Genomic DNA, 13,243 nt, shown 5'->3' with positions numbered 1-13,243 from the left:
GGAGCACAGGAGAAAGTTTTGCAAACTTTTTGTGTGGTGGTGTCATTAAGTTCCGTTGGTACGTACAGTGGATGGAATTATTAAAGTTAATTTCCTTCATTATATCTTTCCCAGCTTATCTATTAATAATTTCAACGTGTGCAAGCACTGTAACATCATTTGCGATATAGTGATTCCTTACAGTTAAAATAATGAAGACATATCAGTACGCAATATAGTACAAACAAGCTCAATCTTTATTTTGTATATGTGTCTTCTTTCTTCAAAAGACATAAACGTTATTCACAAAACATAACATTTTCACAAGTCGATACGTCAAAATGCAAACATGTATAAGAAAAGAATAAATGTTACAAACATATTTTGATGATAGTAAGAGAACAAAAGGAATCTCATACAAAGAAGCAATGATATTAATCCAAACTCTATACCACTAGTGATAACGATTAATTTAAAAACATTTACAAATATGAATTGTATTCTTTCCTTGAATTGCCGAAATCTTCCCCCTCCCCCCGAAAACAAAAATAAAGAAATATAAATATCCTTATGATAGAATAATGGTTTTTATATACATGGGGGGGGGGGGGGGGGGGGGGCTAAAAAGAACGGAACACCTGCGATCTACAATTACAACTTCATCATTGACCTAATTCTTACTTCATTAAGAAGATCATTCTTTTTCGAAATGATAAAAAATGATGTCAAGATCATCAACTTTGAGTCATTATGTCATTGTAATTGGAAATATCCGGTTTTCTTTCTTTCTGAGCCACACAATATAGTGTGACAGTTCATGGGCAATCCCTTTAAATTACCTTGATCTCTTGACACTGATAAAAGCTAAGCCAACATTTTTATTGAACCTGAGTAAGTGGAACTGATGTTGGGATTCCTAGGATTACATTTGTAATGGCTTCCATCAGGGGCGGATCCACGTAGCGATTTTTCCGGCCCGCCCCCCCCCCCAGCCCCCCAAAACGATAAAAAAAATAGGATAATAACGTAAAGTTAACCTTTATAAAACAAAAAACAAAAGTGCCCCATCCCCCCCCCCCGCTTATTCGCCGGCCGGCTGAGACGGCACTAAATTTTGTATTAAGATTTGGCTACTCCCCTCCCCATTGGCGCCGGCTGGATCCTCTGCAGGCGTGGATCCACGGGGGGGGGGGGGGGTGACGGGTCAACAACAACAAAATCTCACGAATTAGGTCACACAAAAAAAAAATAGTGGTCTCATATTCACCGGCTGACTAAGTCGGCGCAAAATATTTCCTGAAAAATTGCACCCCCAAAAAATGCTTCCTACCCCCCCCCCCGCTTATTCACCGACGGCTGAGTCGCAACTAATATTTTCTCACGGATTGGGCCCCCCCCCCCTCTTCCCGCCGGCTGGATCCGCCACTGGCTTCCATACAGTAAATCAAGATCATATTTATCAAGACTTTTTACATGATACACAACGGTCAACTGTTGACCATAACTCTTGTTTCTAAGATTGATATTATATTGTGGAAATTAAGATTTGAAAGACAGTATTGCCTTCATTGTTTTAAATACAAGCAAACATAATAATATCCTTTTTTGCATGAGTTAGTTCGAAGTTTACAAGGAAAAGATAAAAATCGACAAACTCCACGTTTGCTAGGTCTTATGCCTACTTCCCCGATTGACAATGACTAGATGCAGACACCGCACTTTCATAGCTCAAATTCAGACGAATCATGTGTAAGAAGAAGTAAACGTTTTTTAGTATCTTTTGACATTGGAATGGGCTTATTGTGATTTTCTTTCCTCAAATTTGATAAAATATTGCTTATAAAGCCTATATTTATTACCTCCACAGTTTCATGGTGTTTTGCCTACCTCCCCGATTGAAGGCGTTTACATGTATGTGTGTGTATGTGTGTGTGTGTGTGTGTGTGGGGGGGGGGGGTTAAAGTAACGAGAGAAGCAAGTGTAAATTTGCATGGGATCCAGGGGCAAAGCTCTGGCAGGGGGTCAAAGGGTGGACCCCTGGAAGCTCAAGAGTTTAAAGCTTATCTGCCGTAGTTTACAGGAGGGAATAGAGCTCAGGGGTTTTAGGCATTTGATTACAGTCAGATGAGCATCGATCCAGGGGCTCGCAAATATATTATAGACTATGTTTTAGTGACTCCTTACTGAAAAGAGCAAGCGAAATATTCATTTTTGTAGCACTGATCTATTTCTATGGTTCTTAATCTTGTAAACATACAGTGTAAACTGTGCTTACGTGATACAAATGGAATACAGATTTTCTACAATATTTCCTTGTACATTTTTGAACGATATTGTGTAAGGGAGGTTAGCGACTGAGCGAGAAGATTTTTGTATTGTCTAAACGCTGCACTCTTGGGCCCCCACAGCATAAAAGTGTGTTGCAGTTTTTAGTCAGTATTTGCTATACCTTTTTTTTGTTTGAGGGGGGGGGGGGACACTTTTTCAAATTTTCCAGGGGAGGGAGGACTTGTCCCCTTTGTCCCCGTGCCCTTCCCCCTCCCCTGATGATGCTCTTTTGTTTACTTATTTCTATTCATGTTATGTTTTTGTTAAAGGTAATACAAAGTTTTGGTATGGGGTCATGGATTTGTTTCAAATGAAAATATTGAAAGTATATGCAATCCTACAATATTCAGTGATCGTTGTCGCGGTTGAAATCGAGTCTAAAGTTATGAAATTGTAAATAATAAACTCTTTATGTTGTATAGTTCTCTCTCAAGGTCAAGATATTAATTAAGCTATAAAACAATTGTTCTCGACTAAAATCAGCTGATTAGCTATTTCCGTTTGGGAATTATATATCACAACTACATATTCTGAGATTTTCATGGTCGCAGCTACCATTGTACGACCATAGGCGCTATTTTAAATTTATCAAAATTTACTGGGAGCACCGGTAAATTTTTTAATTCATTTTTTCTCGAAAGCAGAAGTGTTTTAGGGGCCCAATTTTCTAGTGCTTATAATACATCCCCAGAGGCATCCAAATATATCAAAATTGTAAAGAATCACTATCCACCCAATTTTCAGAATTTCCCAGAACTTTGTATAACCTTTAAAAAAAAATTTTAAGCACAAGTTCGTATTTGGAAAATCTACCCTCGAAAACCTACGCACATGGTAATCTTGAAATTATTGCGTGCGATGTACATGTATGTATGCCTAGGCCTACAGTGCAGATTTGTTTTGTTCTTGTTAGGCCCCTTATTTTGAGATAAGTTCAGAAAGAATTATGGTGGTCACGGTGTGAAAAAAAGTGTTATGACCGTGCACCTGCCATCATCATGCCCCCCCCCCCCGATCCATACGATGACGGGTGTGTCCTATTTTGCTCCCCCTCCCTTTGTTCCGATCAATGGATGAAGATCTGCATTATGAACATAATCTGTGCTGTCAATAATATTATGAAAAATTATTTTGTCAGATGTGGACATTTTAACAATAATAAACAAATATACCATGCACTGAGAGGCTCTATATTTGTGGGGGCTACCACTTACCATAGCCCCTGCTGCGTACAGTCGTGATTCAAAGGCAAAACAATGGTCTCGTTACTGTGAGGCCCCATGATAAAAACCGTGTTGATGTGCTATAGTGCCCTTTTGTGGGGCATTAATCCTCATTACTGCCAGTTATGACTTAAGGATGTAGGTCCCCTAGTTGATAAGCATAGTAGCACACACATGCTTTTGCAGTCACACAAAACAAACACTGGGAAATTATTATTCAATGAAATCTGAGAATGTATACTATTATCTAGATCTATCAGGAATAAATCATTGTCAAAATCATTCCTATTCAATTATAAAGTGGTTGAATTTCACTCCAGTTTAATCAAACATTCACTTTGAAATAATGAAAGGCTATATGAAATAAGTATATATTTTTTTGTTATTTGCCACAACCTTCTCAATACACATCAGCCACTGGTGCAGTAAGGGAGTGAGAATAAACATAATTTATTGTTAATATAACAATATTTGTATGAAAGAGAACGCTCCATCTGTTGGTTATTGAAAAGGCTTCTAATTGAAAGAGACACATGCAAACGTCAATAATTTGACGGGAAATTCATTGATCAGGATTTGTTTTTACCCTGAACAATAGGGTACACACCCCTTTCCCACACCACAGAAGTGTCAAGTTTGTTTTTACAGATGCATATTTTTTCATTATAAAGTTTCCATCCGACCTACTCTTTGAGAGTAGGCCCTATATTAATGCTGATTAAAACAATTTGTGAGGATGTATTCAAATTAGATGTTCTTTTGTGAGCCCAGTTATGTACAGGTGCATATGTAGATTTCCACTTCACTAGATGAATAGTCAAGTATATTCAAGTGTAAACAATAGCTAGGTTCCGTCAGGTGTATAGAATTGCAGACTCTTTGTATGACACATTTTCATTTGGGTGTGCTGCTAGTGAAAGGGTTCAAGATCATTGACGACAAAATAGTGCATCCGGAGTCTGGAGTTCTGCAGTAGAGTCTGTACTTTATTGTTTCTCATCGTTAACAGCCTCTGTAACCACACATAGGAGCATTACTATCCTGGCTGTGTAGTAAAACAGGCAACACTGTCCACCAGTACAACAGCAACATTTTTCAAAGCCTGCGTTATGATACTTTCAAATGTCCTACTAATTAATTAAATGGGATATAACCCATAACAAATAAGTATCTGATTCCCAGACATCTTCGCCTACTTGTCAGCTAATAGCCCAATCGTCTTCAGCTAACGTGCGCCATTTTTGGATTTTATGACGTTTTTTTTATAAATGAACTAGACCGGTCGCAACCTCAACGCCCTATTACAGTGTATGTCCTCGCTTGTTGATATGGATGCGATCGGTTGTGTACAAAGCTCAGCGGTAGGCTATTGCATACAAGCGTTTTTAGAGTTTGGTATTAAATACATATACATTTCAGCCCAACTAAGCCGACAGGGGTGGCTAGGCATTACTATATAATTCCAAAGTATAATATTAAATTTAAGAATTGTGGGGTTTTGATAATAATAACATTAGGCATTTCTATAGTCTATCTAGAAATTTGTTCGGAATAAGAGGCCTAGGTGCTTTAAACCTGCGATAAAGCAGTAAATGAAAACGTCTGCGAGATAAGACAGCTACCCGTCGGATATTGCGCAAGAGCTTTAGATCGCGTCACGTATGGTTTCACCATAGAGCTATATATTAATAAGACTAGAAAGCTGACTCGTCATACGCTCCCATGCAAAGGCTCTGTGCGTGCATGGAGCGCGGTCCGCCATTACTAAGAAGGGCAAAACTTTGTTGCTCTATGGGTTTCACTGACCTCTACACCGGATGTAGAGTGGGGGGTCCAAACGGGTACAAAACGGTTCCTCAAAAACGTCTTTCCCCGACCCCGCCCGCCTCCGCCGTGGCGCGGGGAGGGCAGCACAATTCCACGAGGTCTGTCTCCCGTAACCCGCGTGCCACGTCGACCTCGCGATCGACGTCCATGCCGTTAAACGCGGTTTCGGGGTGCCGGGGAGGACGGGCGAACGAGAGCACGGCGGGCGTCGTGGATTGCGAGGAGGCGACGAACCCGCGAGAGCGAGTCGGCAAGGCGTGCATCCGCCCTCTGTCTAATTATCAAAGAGAGACGAAGAGACACACGATGGACGAGAATCCACTCGCGTCAACGGGTGTGGCAAGTCTCATTGAAAAAGCTGCGGCGTATCTTGAGTAAGACCTCTTGCTATAGGGTTCGCTTTGTAGCATGTAAGAGAAATACACATCAACAGACGACTCACCCGGGTGAGGGGATGTAGCCAATATGTATCCTCAACGGGTTGAGCTTACCCGTGCTATGCGTCTTTCTATAGGATATGCTTTGTAGGCCAGGCGCCCATGGTGTACGTGTATTTCACGCTCACCGTACACACGTACACACACTCGATTCGAGTCTTGGCGATTGCGACAATTGGCGCAAACCATGGACCTATTTTCGCGTAAAATCTTTACTCTAAAAACAATTATAAAAATTCTGTGATCTATACCAACATATTCATAGTCCAAGCTTCTGTTTTATAGGTCTTTTCATGAAAACTACATCGAAATCACAACAATAATAATGCTAATAGATCTGTGATAGTACGCCTAATCAATCTGCGATTTTTGCACACACACAGAGCATACAGGATTTCAAATGCCTTCCAGCGCCCAACTCCATCGGGTCATCACGACGCTCAAGCCATCGTTTTACGCTGCGCTGCAGTTACTGCACTACACACTGTATAGATTCGATTTCCGTATGTTTGATTTCGTTTAGCGTTGGTTATTTGAAACTTTTGAACTCCGAAAGAATATGTTAAATAGACTCTTGATGTTGGATTTCTTTTCTACTGACCTGTTAATGAAAGCATGAGGGATAAACAAAAAAAATAAGGACTGCTCTGTAATTGAATGGTGGTGGAAATTATCACTCCCTCGATTTCGTTCAAATACTGGCCCTTCTATCACCCCATCGGCTTTGCCTCGGGTGATAGAAGGACCGGTTTGAACACCACCTTGGGAATGATAATTTCATCCTCATGAGCAGTCATTATTTGTGTATTTTCACTGAGACCTCCGGGACCTCTCTGAAGTTCTTTGTATCATCCATGCAAAATATCATTTTGTTGATAATTTTGTTTAATAGAACATTTAGTTTTAATAATGTATGTTAAGCCAAGTTAAACAATTATTGTTACTCATGTTTTGATTTGGGACAAGTTCTAATTAGAGATGAGTGAAAATATGAAAAATGAGAATGGGAGGATTGAGAACAGTATTCGTAAGAAACTGGACGGGAAATGGATAATGAGAATAAGGATATATATGGGAATGAATGAAAAACAATAATCATAAATAATGAAAGTGAAAACGAAAGTTAAAGCGTAAAATAGTTTGCATCAGTTTGTTTACAAATTACTTATTTAATTTTTTCTTTCAATCTTCAAGTTTTATTATATGTTACAAATAAAAAAAAACACATTTCAAAATGATATATGAAACAGCAAACAAAAGGTTAATATTCTATCGAATTAAATATTAATAACAAGAGTAGAAAAAGAATAAAATGATAAAAAGTAGGCCTATACCAAGAGGGAAAATGAAATTGAAAATAAAAGGGGGAACAAAAACAGAAAAAAAAACATGAAAATTTAAAAAATCGATAGCACATCATTAACAACCACCCACCCCCTAGAATCCCGTGGATTTTCCACGGGTCCTCCTAGTACAAAATAAATTACACTGATTGTGCTCTTCTTCTGTCCAATATCATGAACTAGTTTGTTCAAATGATAGTATTGTGTCATTCACATATAGTCATAAAGCAACATAATATAGTAAATTCAACTCACAGGCCAATACTAGCCATAGCGCTAAACAATAGCGACATAGGTGCTACCAAGTACCATATCCACAGCTCGTAGAATTACAGCAGACTTTAAACAAAGTCTGACCACATTTCCTCCTACAGCAGGCCAAATGTACATGTGCTTGCAGTCCTCATTACACAGCTTAGAATGGCTGGCTGCCTGCAATAGCATTCACCAATGCTAGCACTAACACAAAAGAAATGCACTCATGCAAAGAGTTCAATGAGAATCCCCATAGGGGGTACTCCTAAATTCGAAGCTTTTTACATACAAGATTTCACAGTTTGTTTTCCGTCTTTCTTCTCTCCATTTGGTCTGGATGGTCCTCCATCTTCATCCGTAATTTTCTGTCGTAGTGATCTCAACTTACAATTAATTGTAATGAATAAATTTGGCCACAAATACTAGCAAAATAATTGATCTCGATAGTAGTAGATTGAACGCCAAGCGAATGTACATTTACGTTTGTTTTGATGTGGGGCGCAGTTAATGCAAATCTGCCAGCGATACTACGACTACTTTCAATCAGCCGTATACCCTCACTTCTCGCTAAGGCTGTGCACAACAGTGTAATGAGGTACCCGAGTATACTCCCAGGCTTACAAGCGAATACTCAATTATTCGGACGCCATGTTTTTTTTGATTTTTTTTTGAATTTTTTGATTTTTTGATTTTTTAAATTTTTTTTGCCACCACCATACCACTGGTGCAGTATCCCAGTATCGCCGAAAATGCATCCAATTTTACTTCGAGTTGCAGTTGAAGGCGCCGATTTAGGCGCCTTGGATTAATTCGAGTGGCAGTAAACACGCGGCTTTATGCAACGCGGCCTAGTTTGCGTGAAAGCCACAATCGTCCGCACCCCTCTATTCAAAAGCCGGATGCGAAAATCCCTCATGAAGGTGCATACGCTTCAACAGAGCGCGACCTACTCGTAGTGTTTTCAACCGATACCAGTTGACCGCCCTCTATAGTCTGCCATGTAACTCTCAAACTATGCATGGGCTGTGGAAGCGGGTGGCTGGGTCTTTTTTTTTTTAGTAGACACGTTTCATGCTCAGACCTCCCCCCCCCCCCCCCCCCCCCCCACCCTACTCTCAAAAACGCTCCGCGGCCCCTGCTATTTAGGGTCAGAATTCAGATTCCCTTCCTGAATGGGATAACTTATTAATACAAATTATTTATCACACATTTATACAAGTCATACATTAATGCGTTTTCTTCCTTTAATATGTTTCGCTTTGTTGTAGCTTCTTTTGTCTCGTTTTCGTTTCCAAACTTCATTAATCTGTGTTGGGTTATCTTAAACAATATTTGACTTCTGGAACATTTATAAACTTATAGGCAATACGCTTGACTAATCATGAAAAGATTGTTAATATCTATAAATGAATATGGCGCAAAATATGAGTTTTTTAAATGAAAGCGCCGTAAAAAATAAGTAACAACAACAACAGTAGCAGACTTCATTTTTTCTTTTATCCCCAAGCGAGGTTTTTATTTCCATAATTTCAATACATATTTACATTAATTACTCAATGATTGAGTGAAACGAGTGAAACATTACATACAAAATTAAAGTATATACAACAATTCTACCAGCTTAGTATTATTTTCTTTGATTGCACAATTATGCCTAAAAAAAATCTTACCAACGACTCAGACTAGACAATCGTTTTAACGTAACATTTTATCAACGAAGAAAGATGGATATTATATTTAGAGTTCAGAAATAAACAATATGAAATGAAACAATAGGAGTGATCGAGAGGAAGGAAATATCAAAGGTTTGTCCCCAGGTATATGAAATAAAAAGAATCTAACACAGTTACACAGGTAATAAACAAATTTAAAATAAGTGGTGAAGTGTGACGTCATCAATAATCTATGTTTAGAATTTCTCAATTTGTCTTAATTTTCCGAAAGAGCATCAAAAATAATGTCCTAATATTTATAACAATTGAATATGTGAAGTATTGGCTGAGATATGACCATCTGAATAAATATATTTCCTATGGGAACTCAGTGTTATTTGCTCTGGCTCCTAATGATTTTATCTCGGACATTCAACGTTGCCTTTGCCCAACTCCGCGCATTAAACAGTAGTTTATTGAATAGACCCCCCCCCCCTTTCCCCTCTCCTCTCTCTATCAAACTTGATCGCCTTTCATGATATGGCTACGTTGCGTTAACATTTTATGCGCCATTGATTGTGATAGATTTTGAGCGAAAGAATGGTAATTAGATAAGAAAAAAGTATTAAACAGGGAAACAAGACACACAAAATCATATTGCCAGTTGAGGTTGAAATAAAAGCAAGCGAAGGAAGATGGCTTTCATATTTAGAGTTCAGAAATAAACAATATGAGTGAGAGGGGTTGGAGAGACAGAAAGTTGGACGAAGTCTGTACTGTATTCATCATTATGATATTTGTCTCTCTTATCACCCTTCCCCCCCCCCCCCCCGGGCTCTTTTTTTTCCTTTCTGTTGTGTGTTTATATATTTTCGCGTAAGTATAACGTATATTAACACCATCAATATAGCATAATAAACATTTTTTGTCATATCAGTTTGATGCAACAGAGATTTACATTCAACAGTTTTACTTCTTATAATTATTATTGTACTGTAATATTCTTCTCTCCGTTCATTTTAGCTTCTTCTGAATGTTTACACTATATTTCTTAATCTCTTGATGACATATAAACACCAGAAGCTAGTATTTAGTGGATGCAAACAGAACATTGCAGCTGATGGGTTCAAAATCCAAAACATGAATAGACTTCCTGCTTTTTCACTGCAGATCATAACAAAGCGAATGTAAATGGGCAGACCGTAGTTCAGATAATCCGGCTATTGTTTTCTATCATTGGAATAATCCGCCAGCTCCATCTTCTCACGCAAACAGGCTGGTGAATGTACTGTCGTTGTTGTTGTTTTATTGAGGCAAGTCAGTCAGTTTATGACCATTATTGCCGAATAATATGAACAAGTTTGTTTTTAATTCTAATTTACGTATATGCACTCACATAATATGCGTGTATATTACGAATAATATATAAATAATATTTGTTTTTAAGATATATAATTGTATATTACATTTTTTGGTCACGCTTTGCTTAAAATAGATTATGATTATGTCCATCATACGGACAGAATGAATTGAATGTGTATTTTCATTATATTATATTGCAAGCAAATAGCGGAATAGAAAACAATGTGAAAGATGAAGATGGAAAACGACACTGGCAGATATTGACAAAGAGAGACAGACAGACAGAGAGAGAGAGAGAGAGAGAGATGAGAGAGAAAGAGAAAGAGAGAGAGAGAGAGATGAGAGACAGAGAGAAAGAGAGAGAGAGAGATGAGAGAGAAAGAGAAAGAGGAGGAGAGAGAGAGATGAGAGACAGAGAGAAAAAGAGAGAGAGAGAGAGAGAGAGATAAGAAAAAAAACCTGAAATAACGCCTTTTACGTCGTATTTCGGCCAATGCCGATGTAAGCCTTTTTGTTGGCATTTTCGTGTTGCTTTTATTACCTACAATTAGCTTGCCCATTTAATTAAATAATTAATTAACGGTCACCGTGGTTTTTTTTTTAAAGTGTAACTGGATTGGTATCGTATTGGCTAAATTTCACACATTTTGGGGTCTAAAATTACCTCCATAGCAATTTTAGGTTCTAACAGGGCACTATAAATGTCATACATGTAGATAAGAATAAGAGCAATAACCATGCACTTTGAAGGCATTTGCGGTCTGAAAACAGAACTCAACTATCCCTTTAATACAAGTGTTACAAAATACCCGGTCATTGGATACAATGCCCCCTTCCGGGATCCAAACACCTGAAGCTTGTATTCAGAGGATGCATACAAAACATTGCAGATCACTGCAGATCATGACAAAGCGAATGCAACGTGGGCAGACCGTAGTTCAGATAATCCGGCTATTGTTTCTTTCATTGGAATAATCCCCCAGCTCCATCTTCACACACAAACAGGCCGTTGAATGGGCTGTTGTTGTTGTTGTTTAGCAAGTCAGTTTATGACCATTATTGCCGAATACTATGAACAATTTGTTTTGAATTCAAATTCAAGTATTTACACTTACGTGTATCAATATACATGAATAATATACACAAATATATGTATATTTATAAGATATACTAATAATATAATGATTTTCCTTGGTCACGCTTTGCTTGAACTAGATTATGATTGTACTGTGTTCATCGTACAGACATAATGAACTGAATTTGCATTTTCTTTATACTATATTGTTTTCTATAATACAAGCTTGAACAGAAACAGATAATAAATACTTGAATTTCTATAATATTATTCATTACTTGACTGAATGGCAAAGTGATCGCGATCAATATCAAGTCATACATATCATGTGCATTATTAGTTAATAACGCTTTCTTTCATACAAGTATTCCTAACAAAGCTCCAAAAGCTTAAATGCATACTATTTCACAAGAATTGATAAAACAATATGAATAATTATAATGATACACTCACATGCCAATGCAAGATCTTTTTTAAAGTTTCTTTCTGCCTGAAAAAAACTAGTATCCATGTATAAATTTATTGTTAACATGAATATTTGAAGCGATGCTAGAATTTGAATTTCACCTATCTGTTGAAAATAGGGGAAACTATTATTAACAGTATCTAAACGTTGTTTTGATTTATTCATGATATTTATTAACAGTGTCGTGAACAGGGTATAATTAACAGTTAACATAATCATTCATGATCTAAATATTATTTCCATATAATAATATGGTGATCATTGAAGAATGATGATCATGATCATAAAGCGTTCAAACTTTTTAACCTTAACTTGCAGGTTTTATATTGCACGTGTTTAATAAAAACAAATATAAAAAGGGCGTGTGTATATAATTATGTACGAGTGTTGTATGAAGTGTAAACGTGCCTGTGTATTATTGCGAGAGGATGGGAAGGCGTGCGTGTGTGTTTTTATTAGGGGTGAGAAGACATGAGCCCCTGGAGGGTGAGCCCTCTGGAATGTTTGCCCGCCCGCCCGTCCGCCCGCCCGCCCCCCCCCCCCCCCACCCCCACCCATCACAAACTGCATCCGGCGCGCCCGGCCGGGTTGTCTGTCCGTTCATCAAGCTTTTCCGTTATCTCGATATCTCAAGATAACTTAAGATATGAACTTCAAACTTAATGATATTATGTATCTCCAAAAAGAAAAAAAACTGGTAAGATTTTGGGGACAGCAGGTTGAAAAAACATTATCCCTTTTCCCTTTCTTCTTCCAGTCCTCTTCTTCCTCTGTTTTGTATCACTTTTTCTTTTTCTTCTCACTTCCGTTTCCTTTCCCTTCCTTCTTTCTCTCTCTCTCCCTCTTTTTTTTTTTTTTTTTGGGGGGGGGGGGGTGTGTCATGCCCACTCGCTCCCCCCCCCCCAACGCACCTTGTTGGTGGGGAAAACTCGCAACTGATCTGCCCTTCTTTTCCCCCATTTCGTTTCTTCTTCCTCTTTATGTTCTTTCTCTTTGATTTTTTTCAAAGACTGTTGTAATTAGAAGTAGTGTTGTGTTGGAACTGTTTTTATTCATATAGGGCCTACCGGTCGCCGGTTTAGAAGCCATATTATCATGAAAGGCAATGCCATGCTCAGTGTGAGGTGTGTTGTGGATATTGACAATAACAATGACAATGACAAACGTTTTTTTTTTTTTATTTCTTTAACAGCCCCTTCTGGGGCATGGAAGAAATACAGTTGAATAGTACAAATATAATGTTCAACAATGATATTCATATAAACAATTTTTTTTTGTTAATCAAATTAAATCGGC

Source organism: Strongylocentrotus purpuratus, unplaced genomic scaffold (genome assembly GCF_000002235.5).
Source record: "Strongylocentrotus purpuratus isolate Spur 01 unplaced genomic scaffold, Spur_5.0 spur5_scaffold_1, whole genome shotgun sequence".
Classification (NCBI taxonomy): domain Eukaryota; kingdom Metazoa; phylum Echinodermata; class Echinoidea; order Camarodonta; family Strongylocentrotidae; genus Strongylocentrotus; species Strongylocentrotus purpuratus.
The sequence above is the reverse complement of the archived record's forward strand: the minus strand, read 5'-3'. Positions refer to the sequence as shown.